Raw genomic sequence first — 21059 nt, 5'->3', positions numbered from 1 at the left:
ACCAAAATATAATTAATATATATTAATTATATTATTATTATTTATAGTAATCGATATAAAGAAACTTGTTTGGTTTGAGCGCTGATAAATTTATAATAATTGTGTCACAGTTGCCTAATAAAGCACTAGTGATAAAAGACTTAGCAAAACTGAACTCTGATTGGCTACTGCTGTGTCGCCACCTTTCTTTGCCCGCCAATTTTTTCGTTTTTCATACCAATTATCGTAAAAACTTTCATTTTTTATCTCGAACCATACATGCTACTCCACTGGCAGTGGAGTGTGCCGTGAAGGATCATCAGGTGTAATAAATATGCACACAATTATTCTAACTTGTTGCAAGTTGATGGAGCAGTGCAGTTAGTAGTGTGCTTGCCTGCAGAGTCAAATATTCGAGTTAAATTTCAGTTGTGTCGCTTTTTACCCTGAAGCCTGGTTCCCATATCGAAAGTGAGACCCCGGCAGTAATTTTGTGCAGCGACACTCACGGTGCTAGGCTCAGCGGCTTCTGCTCACATAAAGCTGCATCACAAATAATTGCATAAAAATGTTCGTTCGCCAAGCCATTTCGAAAATGCTGACCTTAACCTTTACAGTGCATTTCGTGAAGGTTTTGCCTGCGACTCTTAGCGAAAGTTGAACAGCGTGCAGGTTCACATTTCACATTAATAATAAAGACTTGTCAACTAAATATTTAGACACTACTCCTACCCAGAGGCAACCAATTTACCTTCATACCGCTGCATATTTATGCATGCTCAACAACCATGCTAACATTTGGTCAATTTTGTGGATAAATATAAACTTATTTTTTAATGAATTTGTAGTAATGCACAAATACTGCCAAGTTACACCAAAACCAGGCTAAGGAGGCAAATATCAGTTGATATTTAATAAGAGACTACAACTATGGTGGTCTCGTGAGCTGTGAGAGATTGTCATGTGTAATAACTATGTGCACAAGTATTCTTAAATGCTGGGAGGGGGTTGATTGGTGCGAGTGGCAGCGTGCTCGGCTGTTAATCTGAATGTCTCAATGTGAATCTTGTGCAATGGAATTTTTTTAAACATCTAACCATGCCTTCGGATACGGGTCTCATTATAGCAAAGATTCATGAGTAGAACATCCTTAAATTTCCATTTATGCACATAATCACATAATTCATCAAATAAATATTTAACAAACTATGAATTATTAACAAATAACATGTTTACTATAAGAGGTTCGAGAATGACGATCACCACTGTGGTTAAATGTGACTGAGGAGCAATGGAGTCTAACCTTAATGTCAAGGGCATTGTCAAGGAGATTACATGACTTGCTCGACTTATCGGCCTGTGAGAGGGTAAACCGGTCCTCAGCCTTCAGAGCATCCAACTGCTCCTCAAATAGCTTCCGTTTCTTCATTTTCTTTAGCTCTTTTCAGATGAGCTAAGCTGTTGGCTCCGCCTCCTCCTCCTTCTTCTGTAACAGAAGGAATCAAAGCTACCATATAGCAGCCTGAAAAGTGCCAAGTAAGCCCATCTTTATAGTTAAGTCAAACCTCTACGAACTTTCAAGCATACGACGGAGAATTTCAGCAAACACTTATAACAAAACTCAAATTTCTAACTTTGAAGGTTTAAAATCTCTAGAAAAAATGGTTTTTGAAAATTAAAAATCAAAGACAAAAACCAATAAAGAGCAAGTTAAGTTAGTTTAAACATTCCCTAATAAAAGTGAGACTATAGGGGTGCGATTTTAGCTTGCTGCTGTCCAATTCATCGACAGCGAGCTACTGGTTGATTGCAAGACATGATCTAGTCAATCACAGAGCTGTTCGTTCGTTCTATATCCGTTGAACCAATCAACATTAAATCCTGTAATTACTTCCTTTTAAAATCTTTGAGGTCATCTGACGTGATAAAACTGACGCATGTGTGATTGGCTGAAATAGGCAAGCATGACAACCTCAGTCCAATTTTATTAATTTTCAACGCAAGCTATTTGCGACTAAGATTGACTTTTGAGTGATGAAGACGACAAAACTTCTCCCAGTTGGCTACTTATAAATATTGACAAATATAATCTCACTAGCAACATAAAGATGAAAGCCATGAGGATAAAGTGATAAACTGATCATGACAGCTGCATTCTAGTTTATACCGAAGAACAACAAAACAAAAAGTATATATTTTTACTACATATTAAAAACGTTTCTATTATATGTATGACACAATTTCCACGATCTCGATCAGTTGAATTTTATACAATGTATTTGTTTAAATAATTCCATTGCTTCATGTCATGTAAGAAAGTATGCATGTTTGGGAAAGCAACCCCTCAAAGATCAGATATGACGTCTGCTAAGCCTACTGCTAGCAGAGGCTATGAGTGTTTATAAAAGTATTATTGTACAATCAATGTCTCTGAGATCTTGGCTGTACATGTCTGAGTCTAGTGTCAAGGGAACCTCAATGACTGGAGACATGCCTATGGTAGAGAGTAATTTAATGTTTGATGACATTCCTGTCACTGTCAGTGGCCTTTTTAGGAGTTGAACCCTAACCTGTGTTTGGAGGCCAGGAGTTTTAAACCATCAGGCTGCCTCTGAAACAATACTATAGCAAAAATGGTTTGAACAGACTTAATTTACAAAATCAGTATTTAAAATGTTTCGTAAGCAGTTTCTTTTTATGCTAGTGGTTTCTGTTTATCTGTTACAGTGGAAAGCATCTTTCCACTAAGCTTAGTTATTTTTTAAAACTCTATTGTCACCTAAAGCCTGGTTCCAATATCCGCATATCGGTTGCAATACTCCGGCGGTAACTTGCGCAACAAAACGTTTGCAAAGTTAGGCTCGACGGCATCTGTTCACATATAAGCTGCATCGCTAAACATAACTGTGTAATCAAAAAAATGTTCACTCGCCTTGCCATTTCTATAACGGTGACCTTCACCCGTACAGTGCATTTCGGGAAGGTTTTGCCTGCGGCCTTTGGCGAAATTTGAACAGCGCTAAACTATTTCAATACCGCCGGCAACTACCGTCGATCCTCGGCGCATAGGTTCCCAATTCACCGCTAATAGCCTGCGGTGCTGTCCACGGTGCTTAGCGACGTATATGGGAACCAGGCTTCAGTTGGAGAGACAATCTTAGGTGAAACCAATTGAACCCCAAACTTGTTTGAGAGACACTGATCTGGGTATCTTGTGTTTACATCTTGCGTATCCCTCACAACTTTAAGAACACTCCGGAAGTTTCAGCCTTGATTGAAAATCACAAAGATACGTAAAAGTCGAGCCAGTTAGGGTCCCTGTATATGCGCATGTGTGATGATATCTTAAAAATATTTTATTGTTTTTAAAGTACAACAGTACAACGTATGCCTTATGAAAAAGGCGTAGGGTGTATGCTGCAACTTTGGATTCATGCATAAGCCACTGATAGAGTAATTAAAATGCCAGTCACACATCATTAAAATATGGCAGTTGGAGGACAACTCCAAATTTATGGAAGTGCTACCCCATTCCACAATAAAGAGTTGTTGAAACTGTCAATCCTGTATGATAAACATAGCAGCCTGAATGTAGCCTTATAGAATCGCCAGGACAGATCAGCAGCAGGACTCCGCTGCCAGTGACAGCAAGTCTAGTAAAGTAGTTCCAGTTAAAGAAAATTTAACTCTAAAGATAGCATCTCACGAGGTCTACTGTGGAATGGAACCAAATTCCCTAAGATCTGTTTCATCAGTGGCAGCACTTTCAACCCTCCTCCTAACGAAGATAAAATTCTCTGGCAAACAGAGGAAAGACAACTTACAGCATCCTTTGAAGATTTCCCACTCGCCTTCAATTCTCTCAGTCTTTTCTCCTGCTTTTCATAATCCTTTATCTGCTCCTTCCTCTTCTGTTTGAACATCTTCTTGAATGACGCTACACAACCACACATATCCTAATAATAATGCTACGCAACCAAATATGTCCTAATAATAATGCTACACAACCACATACATGTATATCCTAATAATAATGCAGAGCAACCGAATATATCCTAATAATAATGCTAAACAACTAAATACATCCTAATAATAAAGCGAAACAACCACGTAAATCCTAATAATAATGCTAAACAACCAAATGTATCCTAATAATAATGCTAAACAACCAAATACATCCTAATAATAAAGCTAAACAACCAAATATATCCAAATAATTATGCTACACAACCAAATATATCCTAATAATAATGCTAAACAACCAAATACATCATAATAATAATGCTAAACAACCAAATATATCCTAATAATAATAATGCTAAACAACCAAATATATCCTAATAATAATGCTAAACAACCCAATATATCCTAATAGTAATGCTAAACAACCACATACATCCTAATAATAATGCTAAACAACCACATATATCCTAATAATAATAATGTTAAACAACCACATATATCCTAATAATAATAATGCTAAACAACCAAATATATCCTAATAATAATGCTAAACAACCAAATGTATCCTAATACTAATGCTAAACAACAAAATATATCCAAATAATAATGCTAAACAACCAAATATATCCTAATAACAATGCTAAACAACCAAATGCATCATAATAATAATGCTAAACAACCAAACATTTCCTAATGAGAATGCTAAACAACCAAATATATCCTAATAATAATGCTAAACAACCAAATATATCCTAATAGTAATGCTAAACAACCACATACATCCTAATAATAATGCTAAACAACCACATATATCCTAATAATAATGTTAAACAACCAAATATATCCTAATAATAATGCTAAACAACCAAATGTATCCTAATAATAATGCTAAACAACCAAATGTATCCTAATACTAATGCTAAACAACCAAATATATCCTAATAACAATGCTAAACAACCAAATATATCCTAATAACAATGCTAAACAACCAGATATATCCTAATAATAATGCTAAACAACTAAATACATCCTAATAATAAAGCGAAACAACCACATATATCCTAATAATAATGCTGAACAACCGAATATATTCTAATAATAATGCTAAACCACATATATCCTAATGATGCTAAACAACCACATATATCCTAATAATAATGCTGAACAACCGAATATATCTACACAATAGTGTTACACAACCAAATACATAATAATAATAATGCTAAACAACCACATATATCCTAATATCAATGGTAAACAACCACATACATCCTAATAATAATCCTAAACAATCGCATATATCCTAATAATACTGCCAAACAAACAAATATATTCTAATAATAATGCTAAATGACCACATATATCCTAATAATAATGCTACACAACCAAATATATCCTAATAATGATGCTACACAACTAAATATATCCTAATAATAATGCTACACAACCAAATATATCCTAATAATAATGCTACACAACCAAATATATACTAATAATGATGCTAAACAACCACATATATCGTGAAGCGATCGCAATACATCCATACACATACATCGATGAAGAGAACTACACCAATCACGCGGCATCAATGAAACGCACTCCCCGAATCACGCGGCATCAATTAAGTAAATTCCACCAACCATAACAACTGTTCAACTAAAATTACCCCTCAGAAACCTAAATATAACCTAGGTTCCTAATATAATGCAGGTACTCACCATAGTTGCCCTTGTAGAAAAAGAGCTTTTGCATGTCAAGGTGAATAATGTCAGTGCAGACATTGTCGAGGAAAGACTGGTCGTAGGAGACAATCAGAAAGGTCTTTTTCCAATTCTGAAGGTAATTGTCTAGCCATATGACAGCATTCAGATGGAGGTGATTGGTCGGTTCATCGAGCAGCAAGAAGGTCGGCTGAAGGAACAAGGCTCTGAAAAATGTGTAAATTTTATTCTATACAACATTTTAATGCGGATTTCAAAGTGTTTTATTTTGAATCTTGCATGTAACACTTGTTGGTGATGCAATCTATGGCAAGTATTTTGTCTCTTATAAAAACAAATCAGTTTTAGTAGCTTAATGACTGTGTATTACATAATTATGTGTGCTTTTCAAAACCATCATCAAATATTGGGTATCTTAGTGAGTTCTACATTTTATCATGGTGGCAGTTCCGCAAGAAGCAATCAAAGAAGTAAGGAAATTAAGCTGAAATGCTGTCATGTTTGTCATTCTATGATCAGCTGCTTGAACAATCTTCCACCTAATATCCGTTCTCTTAGCAGAAAACAAGTAAAAAAGATCGCTTTAAAGAGGATTCGAACTCACAGCTTTTAAGTTCATGAATTGTCACTCCTCCACCTGTGCCAATTGACTGCTTTCCACACTATGGAATAATTGTGCAATTAGTTATCACACCTTACAATTTCTCACAGCCTCCCGCATTGCCATGGTATTAGTAAATATACAAGTATAAATGAACAAACAGTCATCTTACAATATAATAACGAGGTGATAACCCTCCTATGCATGCACCACAATAGACCAATATTCTGACTTCTATAGTGCTAGAGGACAGACCTTGCAAGAAAAACTCTCATCCTCCAGCCACCAGAGAATTGCTTGGTCGGTCTCCCCTGCATCTCCTTGGTGAAACCGAGACCGGCTAAGATACGCCTAGCCTTAGGTTCCGCTGAATGTACTCTGATAGCTTTCATTTCCTCAGATACCTAACAAATACAATCAGATGTAGTTGCGGTCTCTATTTTCATTCACAACATTTTAACAATAATGCCTTGTAGTACACACAAGGAGAAATAGTTTGTCAACCTCAATTTTTTAATGAACTCGAGATAAAAACAAAAAATTTTTTTGAAGAAATTTGACTACCACGATGCTTCAAGGTTAAAATCAAGTAAAGATCGTGGCTAAAATGTCAGGGAGAAAAATACATGCTGAAATAACGGCACTAGTTGCTCAGTTGACCGACCTCTCTCATTATTAATATCAGCTATTATGTTAAAGTTGCCTCTATTCTGTCTCTTAGCAACTATAGATGCCATAATCACACTTTCTTGAATCTGAGTGTTTTAATTGTGATCAATTTATGAAGATTTTAATCTTGAAACATCCTGGGAGTCAGATCACCTTCAACATCATAAACAATCACAAATGATAGAAGATACTGATATTCTCTGATAAGAACTACTAGAATTTAGTGTAAGTTTATCTTTAACCGTAATGAAACAAGCCCAAGTTTTAAAGAGAAGGCAACTCCATCTTGAACAGGAGATAAAATACACGCTGTCGGGAGGTAGGGATTCCCACATGAGATCAGATAAGCAGCAAAACACAATAAAGCTAATAAAGTTAACGATGGTACATGGTTACAGTAATTTAGTTATTTTCTATGAAAACAAGAGCTGTCAATCTATGCAATCAGATCTATTAGTAAGCAAATATGTATCTATACATATTTGCTTACTAATCTATGCAATCTATGTCAATCTAGGTCACCTCCTTAAGACGAGTGCCCGTGTCAGCCTTCCTATTTTCCAAGTCAGCAGACAACTTCTTCTCTAGCTCTAGCTACTCCAGACACTTCTTGTCAGCATTTAGGACAGCGAGTATAGCGGGTGTATCGTCTGCCTTTACCTCTACAAACAGTATAGGTACAGTGTGAGACAAAATTGTTGTGACGCGCAACCATCAAATAAATTAAGAAACAAAATAAAACAACTATAAAAGTGTTTAAATGTAAATGTGAAATAATTAGTAAGTAATAGCTTAATTAAGTCTGTTTTGCTAGGATTACAATAAAAATGATTTGGTAATAATAAAATTAATACAAACTGAAAAAAAAAATCCTGAATATGTTGAATTAATAATGATAATTTGTGCATATAAGTGTGTGTATAAACAATGTTAGTGTTCCAGCAGAATCTATCTATCAAAACTTTGAATATGCCAATACTGGTACTTCTCGATGCTGGTAAAATGTAAAAATGGGATATCGGACTGTCTTTGTCTGACCGAACGGAGAGAGAATGTATAGGCTATTCCTACTCGAGATAATACCTTTGCTGATTTAGTAATTGAACCTTACAAGAAGCGGAAATAGAAGTTCACGAAAACGCATCGTGTTTCATAGAGATGAAAGTGTTTCAATTAAGACGATATTCAGCGTGTGAAATCGGAACAAGGGGGTATAAAGTATATAGTAAAACATTTTAATAGCCATAGCTGGACATACAGAAAGACATACAGACATAAATTGCTCTCTGCAACTGGGATGTCTCCAGTGATTTCCTTGCCATTGGACTCAGACCAACCAAGATCACAGAGCCGTAGTTTGTGCAACAATCTTTTTAAATCCAAACACATTGAAACTTTATAAAAAGTGACAAAATTATGAGCTTGTGATGAAGCCCAGTTTATTTTTCCGATTTGCTGTTCTGAAGGAAAACAGTTAACAAAAACTCACCTTGTTCACCGAGCAAGATATCGATGTTAGGTGGAGTATTCAGTTTACGCTGGGCCATGCGGTTGAATAGAGTTGTCTTCCCATGCCCAGTGGGCCCAACGAGACCATACCTCCTTTGGTTGGCTATGGTGAAAGACGTATTCACAAACAAGTCTTTTCCACGTACGCTTATTGAAAAGTTCTCTACCTGCAACATTCCCTGTCTGTCATAGAATCATGTGAGGAACATGCAGCCACCACTTTCACTTGACACATCTGACAGCCATCGCCAATCCAATACATCATTGGCGAATCATTTAGCAGACATCAACAACGGTCTAAAAAGCCTTCAACTATCACTTGCCAACTATTGACAACCACCTGACAGCCAATGTCAATCACAGTCGCCAGGCAATAATCGACAACCACTTGAAATCCCCAACAAAATTGTCACATTTTCATCAAACGTAGTTGAAAGTTCACTGAAAGGGTTGTCACTGCATCCCAAAAACTTGTCAACTATTAACAAGAACACAGAAAATCCTGATAGGCTTTTTCTTAATTATAATTGTGATGAAAGAACAGATTGAACAATTATTCATGTTATAAAAGTAATAAAACTCAATAGTTAGCCAAAATAGTATTAATATATATTAATATATATTATATTAATTAATTATATTATTCCTAATTATATTAATCAAAATGAGGAAACTTGTTTGGTTTGAGCGCTGATAAATTTATAGTATATGTATCACAGTTGCCTAATAAAGCACTAGTGATATAAGAATTAGCGAAACTGAACTCTGATTGGCTACTGCCGTGTCGCCACCTTTCTACAAACTCGAACTGAGCACATGCTTTGATAGAAGGCTTGCAGACGGGCATACAGTGGTGATCATAACTATGGGACTGCCTAATTTTATTTTTCATTTTTCATGTCAATTATCGCAAAAACTTTCTTTATTATCTCAAAACATACATACTTCTCCACTGGCAGTCGAGTATGCCGTGAAAGATCATCAGGTGTAATAAATATGCACACATTTATTCTAACTTGTTGCAAGATGATAGAGCAGTGCAGTTAGTAGTGTGCCTGCCTACAGAGTCAAATATTCGAGTTCAATTTCAGTTGTGACGCTTTTTACCCTAAAGCCTGGTTCCCATATCGAGAGCGAGACCTCGACAGTAATCTCGTGCAGCCAGACACTTGCAGTGCTAGGCTCAGTGGCTTCTGCTCACATAAAGATGCATCGCAAACAATTGCATAAAAATTTTTCTTAGCCATACCATTTCAAAAATGCTGACCTTAACCTTTGCAGTGCATTTTATGAAGGTTTTGCCTGCGACTCTTAGCGAAAGTTGAACAGCGTGCAGGTTCACATTTCACCGCTGATAGCCTGGCAGCGATGTTGCAGGTGCTTGGGGCGTACACAGGAACCAGGCTTTACCTCTTAGCTATGCTTTAGACAGAAGGATGGATACGGTTTGTACTATAGTAAAGATTTGAACAGCAAGTTTTGCAGCCATTCTGTATGTCACTGAATATTCTCAAAAAACGTAATCTATTCATCGGGCACACATTTTATCCTTTCCTTTGATTAACAATAAATACTTGGCAACTAAGACAATGCTCCTACACAGAGGCCACCAATTTACCCTGATATAGCTGTGTATTTATGTATGCTCAACAACCATGCTAAAATTTAGTCAATTTTGTGTATAAATATAAACTTATTTTTAATGAATTTGCTGTAATGCACAGATACTGCCAAGTTACACCAAAACCAGGCTAAGGAGGCAAATATCAGTCGATATTTAATAAGATTACCGCTCTGGTAGTCTCGTGAGCTGTGAGAGATTGTCATGTGTAATATCTATGTGCACAAGTATTCTTAAATGCTACAAGGGAGTTGATTGGTGCGAGTGGCAGCGTCCTCAGCTGTTAATCCGAATGTCCTACTGTGAATCTTGGGCGATATAATTTTTTTTCAACATCTAACCATGTCTTCGAACAAACATACTTGGGTCTTATTATAACAAATATTCATATGTAAAACATCCTTAAATTTCCATTTATGCACATAATCACATAATTCATCAAATGAATATTTAACAAACTATGAATTAATAAGAAATAACATGTTTACTATAAGAGGTTCCAGAATGAAGGTCACCACTGTGGTTAAATATGACTGAGGAGCAATGGAGTCTAACCTTAATGTCAAGGGCGTTGTCAAGGAGATTACATGACTTGCTCGACTTATCGGCCTGTGAGAGGGTAAACTGGTCCTCAGCCTTCAGAGCATCCAACTGCTCCTCAAATAGCTTCAGTTTCTTCATTTTCTTTAGCTCTTTTCAGATGAGCTAAGCTGTTGGCTCCGCCTCCTCCTCCTTCTGTAACAGAAGGAATCAAAGCTACCATATAGCAGCCTGAACAGTGCCAACTAAGCCTATCTTTATAGTTAAGTCAAACCTCTACAAACTTTCAAACATACGACGGAGAATTTCAGCAAACACTTATAACAAAACTCAAATTTCTAACTTTGAGGGTTTAAAATCTCTAGAAAAAATTGTTTTTGAAAATTAAAAATTAAAGACAAAAACTAATAAAGAGCAAGCTAAGTCAGTTTAAACATTCCCTAATAAAAGTGAGACTATTAGTTATTAGTAATAATTATTTTATTTAGTATAATAGGGGTGCGATCTTAGCTTGCTGCTGTCCAATTCATCGACAGGCAGTGTAGAAGAATTTGAGAAACAAAATGAAGCTGAAATGTCAAACTGGAAGCAGCTGTCAGATCGCAACTGGTAGCTGATGTCAAGAGCCGGTCAATACCAAATAACTTTTCTAGTTCTTTTATTATTGTTCCTGTAAAATATTATGAATGTTTCTGTTTATGTCCCATGTTTTGACTATTTCTCACCTTGACTAGTCGAGGTGGCCTCATTGTTATGACATTGTTATGACGGTTTACTGTTCTAGGACCAACAGACTTGATGGTAAAAGTTGATTAGTAAAAGGAGTTCCCTTCTAGTGCAGATTTTAAAATGATTTGCATAAATGTGCACACTGTAGAAGTCAAAATAAACAGCCAAACCCTTCAGCAGTTTGTTCAAGTAGAATTTGCTTTTTCATTGAACTGAAATTTTAAATCAAATATATTAATAACAAATGATAAAGAGCTCAAATAACTTAGTATTTTGTAAAACATTTAAATAAATTTTATAGCGCATTTGTGATAACAAAACCCTGATTTAAATTAAAATAATCACGATAACTTTAAACTAATGTTGAAAAGAAAAAATTAAAATGCTTGCTCATAGTGTGGAATCTAAAAACGACCGTTGAAGCTAATTTGCAATGACAAAATGAACAGAAGCCTCAGCTGCTTTAATAATTGCTATGATAGAAATGCTATGTAAATGAGAGGCAAATTATTAGACTATAAAATGAGAGGTTTACACAAAGTCCAGATTGGAACATGACAGTGGCTATTTACAGACATATGGTATATGAGAACCTACATCATCATGTCTTCAGTTTGTCAAGTGAAAGGGATGACAACTCTAAACTTAGGGTGAGAAATGTCTAAAATCCCTTTGTTCTCCAGAGTTTGTGTTGCCTGCTAGTCTTCCAAACTCCATTCTCAAAGTTGGTTAGCAATGGTTGCCATAAGGAGGAAGTAGTGCTGCCTGTAAGAACAGAATTTCTAAACTAAATCATGTGTAAAATTAACTTAATGAAAAAAAACAACAAAAATATTATCATTGCTGTACAGCAGACACCCCTATACAATAGACACCCCTATACAGTAGACACCCCTATACAGTGGACACCCCTATACAGTAGACACCCCTATACAGTGGACACCCCTATACAGTAGACACCCCTATACAGTAGAGTCTACTGTATAGGGGTGTCTACTGTATAGGGGTGTCCACTGTATAGGAGTGTCTACTGTACAGGGGTGTCTGCTGTACAGCAATGATAACATTTTTGTTGTTTTTTTTTCATACTGAGTAGACACTCCTATACAGTAGACACTCCTATACAGTAGACACTCCTATACAGTAGACACTCCTATACAGTAGACACTCCTATACAGTAGACACTCCTATACAGTAGACACTCTTATACAATAGACACTCTTATACAGTAGACACTTCTATACAGTAGACACTCCTATACAGTAGACACTCCTATACAGTAGACACTCCTATACAAAAGACACTCCTATACAGTAGACACTCCTGTACAGTAGACACGCATATAATGTGTATATCAGATACATTAGACACTCCTATAATGTATATCTCCTATAACATAAATTCCGGATAACGTAGAAATTTTATTTAGTTTCCACTTCATGCTATTTAAACATGTTTGTATAACGTAAAGTGTCAAGTCGGTCGAGTTTTCATATTCAATTAGAATGTTAGTTTATCTCACCGCACTTGCGGAGGAAAAACAACATGCATATAGTGTAATATTGTTATATACGTGCGTGTAGCGTGATATTTATTATATACACATCTTTCGCGACATACTAATTTGTTGGGATAGATCGTCAAATGTGTCGACAAAACAGAGAATAGGACAGCTGTGCAAATTGCTCATAAATACTTAAAGGCAGTTGACTAGTGCATGTGTTAAAGCGATCTACTAATCTGAATGTCAAGAGTTGAAGTATCGTCGAAAGTTATCTTTTATTATAACCTTGACCTCTCTATGCAAGGGTCTAGCTTATAATAAACATAAAGATTTTGTCGTTCTGCTTTATTGTAGAACCAATAACAAAATGTTTCATTAGTTTCACTTTGCAGAATAGACCATACTGATTGGAACAAATAAGCAAAACGTTGTAAATCAATGCAGAAAATGTGTAGTTCTCATCTCCTCGTTGTAAAATTACTACAATCATGGTCTATATAACCAGTGATATTGATCATAAAAGGGAGAAAATTTGCTGATGCAAACCGCTTATATGGCAGTTACTATACAGCCCACAAATTAAAAAAGTTGAGTTAAGTTTTTCCTTTTCGCATGGCTAAAGAGGTGAGTTTGGAAAGATCTTGGACCGAATCAGGCAATTAACATGTACTTCACTGTTCTTATAGGAACGTAAGAACTTTCTGTTGTAGGAACGCTTAAAGTACTTAAAAAAAATAAATGTGAAGATTTGGCAATGAGCAGGTTGAGTGTAGAGTGAGTGATTGAAACATGGTATAACTATAACTAGTAAGAAGATGGAATATACTATAAACTAAGTACTCCTGCAAATTCTAAAGTTATACCACCAATTCATAACACCAGTGGACTCCATCTTGTTAATATTGGTTATTTCGATGCAATATTTAATTTTTGCTATGCAAATGAATAGATCAGCTTAAAAACTTTTTCAACGTCTTCAAAATAGTGCTGTAATTATAAGAGTTAATAATAGAAACTGACAGCGTTTGATGAAATAGAGAATTGAAGAGATCAAGTACGCACATCCAAAACATGACAGATCAACCATAATAAGCTAATGACAGACAACGAATCAGGATAGCTTGGTCATGAAATGGTTAAAGTGAAGATAAATTTAGGAGTTATCTAACCTTTTTTATGAAGCTTCTAACAAAACAAAATATACACAGATTTACTATTGACACAATGGTTCCATCATGACATCTAAATAACACAAAATAATCCACAACTTACCAATAGCTGGTCAGCTAGTGAGTAGAAGAGACCCAGACCTGACAATCAAAGGCTCTTAGAAGAATAGAACAGGAGTGGAGACACGTACAGAGTAGATGATACTAGAGAGGAATAGAAGACAATATACAGCTCAACAGGAAGAACATATCTGGAGATGGAAGGTGTACAAGTGCTTGAACTGACAGCAGGATCAAATAACTGTGAGATGACTGAATGATAGCAATGGAGATATACAGCACTCTCTAATCACTATTTAGACTGTCATGATTGTATGTGATGAGATTGTAATCTATATATATATGAATCTCAAAAGTTTGTCATCTGTTCGGATGTCTGTCTGTCCAGCTATAGCTATTAAAACTTAGAATGAAGAATCCGTATCACAGATGATTTGATATCATGACCTCCCATTTCCCTGCTGATATGCTAAACAATTGAGTTACACAGCAGCAACTAGGAAAACAACAGAAGACGAGGAATATTGGAAAACTAATAATACTAGTATCACAGGTTGAAAGCGGCATTAAGAGGATTTGATAGGAAGGACAACTAAAGATTACCCATAGGATAAGGTATGCCCAACAGCCATATATCTGTGAGATATGATGATTTGTTGTATTTAAGCTCTAGAGAGCTGAGAGAAGATACAGCCTGCACTGATGGAAATCCTCCCCTTTCATGGCATCGCAAATATTGGCTGCAATAAAAATTGTGTGTATGATATTAGCAATGATATACAGCCCCCCAAGGATAGCCGACGGCGCTCATATGGGCGGGGTTTAATGATGGAGCTCTGTTGGGATTAACCCGACCACGGCACCCGAACAAACAAATATGCTGACAAGCACCTTGTAAATTTACAAATATTATGAACTATAGTGGTTATTTTACTTATCTGTTGAATTCATTTTGTTGTCAAAAAATATAGTATCCCAATATTGTCACCGTCATGATCAGTCAGTTGCCATTCACAAGCATTCGTGATATTAATAGTCACAATCGTAAAATAATTCAAATTCGGTTTTGTATTTAGATTTTGAGTATGAAAACTACACTGCACAGCTTTGCCTGCTGTCCCATCTTAATGGCTAGATAAAACAATGTGAAAACGATGAAAGACTTTGTCATTTTATATTAGGGGTGGCAAAATATTAATCAAAAACTAGAAAAAAAATGCCGTTGTTCGGGTAATTATATTCAACTTTAAGCATATACTACGACCTTTACAAATTTTAAAATTACTAAGAGTAGGTAATTGAAAATGTTTTATTTTGCATGGATATATTATTTTGGTTAGGTATCACCCCTACATTGTAGAAATTCAAGGTTTGCTATTGTGAACCGCGGAGCCTACTGACTTAATGAGCTGATGAAACGATAAAAGTGAGTCGTGTTTTCCAAAACCTAACAAGGCAACGCGACCGCCCCGCGAGAGTTGTGTTTGCTCCGAAACCCAGGCTAGCACAATCCAGAGCTAGCACAATAACAGAGCTCCATCATTAAACCCCGCCCATATGATAGCCGTCAGCTATCCTTGGGGGGCTGTATATCATTGATATTAGCAAACAGAAGTTTTGCGTAACCTTTTGAATAAGAAAAGTAGAATCATAAGTTAAAGATTAACATGGTGCTTAGAACCAGATATACAAAAACCTTATTTTCAAAATAACAAAACAGTAACCAGAAACAAGCATCATAAAAATAAAAAGTGAGCACACTTATATATAAAGGTATGTAATTATCCTGCAAAATGATTATACAGCGTGGCATATTTATTTGTGCAATGACCAACTGTGCATGAAATTCACATTGAATTTTATAATTCGCCAAACATGCATAAGCATTTGGCAAACAATTCACGAAACACATACCCTTAAAACTGTTATAGCTGAAAATCATGTTTTTGAAATAGCTGTATATTAGCAATGTTCCCACAAACGTAAATGTCAAGAGATTAGTTAATAGGTAGGAAACTTAGCAGTTACAATACATTCCTACAGCATATATTATCTCCCACTAACGGAAACAAGTATGCATCAACAACCATTGTTTACATGCTGCATACGTGTACAATATTCTTACCATTTGATTGTGGAGTTGGGAATTACTTACTCAGTCCATAGCAACACTATAGTAGGAACACAACTCCTATTCAGTCTATCCATTTATATAGAAGTAGCTTTATAGTTATATTGATTCCATGTCTAGCAACTAAGGAAGCAACATCATTTAATTGTATACTAATAGTTGATCGATCAACATGTATATTATATCATAATATCTTACGTCTAAACTGCTAATCTAACCCCAACCCAGTCTTTAGAGGGTTGGTTGGAGGTGTACGTACATTGGCGTATATATAAGGCATCGTTACATGAACTATAGCATTGGATTAGCCTTGTTGTAGAACCGTAACCTGACCATCACTAGACTACCTCCCACCTATCGGCATTGACACTCACATAGACGGTGAATAACACTATAGCACCAGCTAACCAGAGCCCTCTGCCCTAACGACAAACACAACTGAAGTGAAGACTATCCATATATAAGGAGATTTGGACTCATACTAATACTGAAGGTAGATAGCTCATTTACAACAAAATAAGCTACAACAAAACCTCTAACCAATTGCTAGTTACTTTAAAAAGAACTTTGAATAAAATTAATGGTTTTATAGGTAAACTAGCGTAAGAATAAACTTTGAAAGCGAACAAAAGATACAGGTTTTGCACAAAAATTCAACCCAATGCAAATTTTGTACGACTCCTAAAAAAATATTGATGCAGACCCTACAATCGTATCCAATTACGCAGCATATATGATAAATTAGTAAAACAAAACATGCATAAGCACTTGGCTAACAATTCACAAAACATGTACCCAGTAAAACTCTAACCAATTGTAAGTAAACCACAATAAATCCCAAACAGCGTATACCCAAGAAGAAATGGTTAACAAGTCTATGAGAATAGACCGACTTACTCTTTTATCCGTTACTCTTTCCAAATCACGATTGACATTCAATGTTAATAACGCAAACTAGCTTGTTTCTTTACAAAATTTAACGTGTATTAATTTGTGAGGTTCGCAGGGCATTCCGAGAAGGAGAGCAGCGGTTTTAGTAAGCAGATGACCGGCCTGCGGCTACCTACGGGTATGAGAAAGGTACATCCTAGTAACGGATTGCTAAAACAGTCGTCTTGCGGTCGTTTACGTAAAGCAAGAATACAGCTCGCCCAGTCCTTGTATCCTCAAACACAAATTATGGTTAAACGTCTAATAAAATTGGTTTTTGTTGACGTTTCGTTAGACAAGCCGGTATCTCAACAATCAGGACTTCCTGCGCACGCGCGACAATTTCACTTTATGAATTGTCGTAAACGGTATCGAACGCAGTAGTATTTCCGCCTTGTTGCTTGGTAACGCTTGTCCGTAGCATTATTGTTGTAGAAACGTTTGCGGAACGTTAGAATTCATTCGGATTGAAAGCCCTAACAGTAAGTATTAGCCTTCACCGATGTGTTCAGAACATTTCAAGTAATTTACGGTTATATAATGCAATAAGCTGTTCAGTTGTAACCTTAAAAAAGTGTTAGCACTATGTAGCGATAGAAGATGTAGTCATCTACGTGTAATCACCTGATTCATCTCCAATGTTTTTGGTGGTTCTCTAGTACGACGATTGACTTATTTTCTATGATTGATTCTTTCATTTTTCAGAATTTTTAATTGTTTTTTTTACAACTTTAGTTATTGTTGATTTTGTTGATTCGGGTGTCTTGTTGTTTGTACATATTATATGCTTATCTTGTGGTCTGGCTTCCTTCACGTTTGTATCGCGTTGAGGTGATATTTCCATACCAAAAGATTACCGAAAATTATTAAAATTTAACCACGTACATAAATTCCTTTTGTTTGCTAACTATGCTGACAGTATTGCTTACTGCCAAGCATGCATTTTATTATAAAAAATAAACGCTTTGCAGCAGCCTTGTTATTAAATGTGATAAGATAAACCCACCACAAATTACTTCACACTGGGGAACAATATTTGGCTTTACTGACAAACTACTCATCCTGAGTTTGGCGTGTGTTAAAGTACTATCTAAAAAAATGTGAAAAAGAATTTTTGAGTTTGTTCATCAACATCATTCTAGAGACATGAGTGCAGCTTTTTATAGAACATTCTAGATGGTACAAGTTTTTTTTAAGAAGTTAGTACTTTTTGTGCAATTAATGTCATCTTGTAAAGTCAATATATGCCAATCACCACTTTGGTAAACTAATCACCAACCTTTTAACTGTAGACTGTTTAGTCATGACAGGCTCAGTTTGTATTACTAGTGGTTATCCTATTTTTACTGTGAATGTTTCTGATTTTGTGCATTTCTGAGGTTATAATGTACCTTTTAAATGTATTACAAGTGACGAATACCACCAAAGATTCATCTCACATTCAGATGTTATTTTGTTCACGGGATTTCTATTGGAAATTTATACATCTTTGTTTCACCATAGAAGTTACCTTTTATGGTCACGGACACAAGATTGCCTCGCTAGTCTCCAAAACTGTGTTTTAGTTATAAAATATCTACTGTTATTACTGAAAATGAAATATTTTTGTTATAAGTATAAATAGTATTAAAACGCTATCAGTTAATCATAAGGAAACCGGTAGGAACTTTTTCAATTTCTGCTCCCTTCTGTGGAAAATAGGATGGTTTTCTATAACGATAAGGAGGAATTTTCTAATACATTTTTAGGAAATTGCATTGATGTGCGCTAATTTTCTGCTTAGGTCCAATGCTTATTTATGTTCATATCATTTTTACAATACAACACTTAAAGGTTGACTTGCAACAAAATTCACATTACAGTTATTTGGTATCAAAAGATTCGCCATGTCTTACTCTATTGTGTTGTAGGTGCCAAATATGTGGGAATGTGATTAAAAGCTCGTAAAAGCTAAAAAACGAACAGGAAATCGCAGCCACACAAGACCGCCCTAGTTTGGATTCGTTTTCCAAAACGGCTAAAATGTGACGTATGTGTGCTAAAACGGCTAAAATGTGTGCAAGATAGTTTATGTTTACACGTTCATGCATCCTTATTCGTCGAACTATTTTCACAAATATACTTCACGCTTGCGATAAAAACCATGTCTATTGTTCTTACGCGTCTATTTTATCGGCATCGTAATGCTGCAACTTTGAGCACTGATATCTCCAAACATAGCATAAAAATATGTTTAATTTTTTAAGCTTAACTTGAACAATTGCATATCATCCTCTGATAAAAATGATGAGCCTTTTGGTCCGCTATGATGGTTGAAAAATGCCGTAGAAATTTTTCGCGCCATATAGCGGGAATTGTAAGTCACATGACCAGATAATGTTAGTTTCAGTTCAAGTTTGATCTATCGCAAATAGCAAACACGCTTTCTCATATTAAACATGTTTATTTCAATTCGTCATAATGTCTAACGCGCCACATAGTGTTTGTGCAGCTGCCAAGCTGAGAAGCACTTTTTTTTGGCCAAGAGCTGAGAAAAGACCAGACCTCCACCGAGCGTGGAACAACTGGGTGAAGCTGGATGTGACAAACTTTATTTATTCGCCTGCTTACTCTTACCTTTGTTTTCGCCAGTTCAAAGACGACATGTTTTCTAACCTGTTTGCATACCCCACATGTCACCAAAGCACGTGAGTAATTTATTTTATGAACTACTTGTATTAGTAGTTGTAACTCGGGTTATTTTCTAGTATTCTCCTAATAGTACTGTATTAATCTATATTTAATATAACAATATTAATGTCATTTAATTGTAATATTATTAGTATTTCATCTTTTTAATTACGTGTATTATCCTTATTATAATAACAAAACTAATTCATACTGCATATCTATCTGTAAAACGTAATATATTAATATATAATTGATAAAATAATGTTGTTTCACGATTAATTTCGCCAAATTTCTTAACCCCACTCACTTATAGATATGTTATATAAAATAGTTATTGTCATTTTCTGGTATCATCGTTAATAGCATATTAATATTATTAGTTGATTATTATTAGTATTAGATGAAGAATTTGTGCCAACCACTGAAGACTGGGAAGAGTTTGAGCGCTATGTTGGCCAGCGTCAAACGCTCTCCAATTACATGTAAGATAGAGCTGAACTAAACCAAACTTGACAAAATATAAAAAATATCCATAGAGTTATTACTCACATTTTATTTTTACAATATCATGGATTCTGATAGAGTTTTGTAAAATCTGTGTCATGATTGCATGGCTATATATTTATTCTTTTTCTGATCAAGCAAATATGATATAATAACAGGAAATGATGTTGTACATATCTTATTGCAAGTCAACTATTGTGTCGTGATTTCAGACCCGAATCCTCCTTCAAAGAGGAGAAAATAATAGTAAGTGTGACAGCACTCCAGCGACTATTTTACTGTCACACCTGCGCCCTCCCCTGCTCATTCACGATGGTGCGAGAAGGCGGATGGGTAGAGTTCAAGGTTACATGTGCCTCCTGTCACCGATCGTACACTTGGGAAACAACTGCCAGGGTGAACAGAGCTCACGTCATCAACCCCCTGCTGGCAGCTGCATCACTCTTTTCTGGCGGATGCCTTGCGCAGAACTTCCGTTGTCTGTCGCTCCTGAACATCGCAATATCAAGCCACAGCGTTTGCCTCTACCAACAAAGAGAATACTTACATGGTGTGACTGTTAATATTTACTCATAAACTTGGAAAATGTGAGTAAAAGCTTGGCACACTAATTGAATAACAACATTTAAAAACATTTTTTTTCTTGAAATGAAAATATGTCATCCTTCAAGCAAAATATATTATAATTCAAAATTTTGATTCTTCATCATAATATAGCACAAAAAGGGGGAAGAGGATTCTACATTCTTAGACTAATG

At 35.6% G+C, this 21059-nt stretch overlaps 1 pseudogene; it reads right to left on the bottom strand.

Moving 5' to 3' along the window:
- Window positions 1-1432: 1432 nt before the first annotated feature.
- On the bottom strand, window positions 1433-20798 carry LOC137398168 (ATP-binding cassette sub-family F member 1-like; annotated as a pseudogene).
- Window positions 20799-21059: the final 261 nt, after the last annotated feature.

The sequence above is a fragment of the Watersipora subatra genome, chromosome 6, assembly GCF_963576615.1.
Source record: "Watersipora subatra chromosome 6, tzWatSuba1.1, whole genome shotgun sequence".
Lineage (NCBI taxonomy): Eukaryota > Metazoa > Bryozoa > Gymnolaemata > Cheilostomatida > Watersiporidae > Watersipora > Watersipora subatra.
This window is presented reverse-complemented; position numbering and strand designations above follow the sequence as displayed.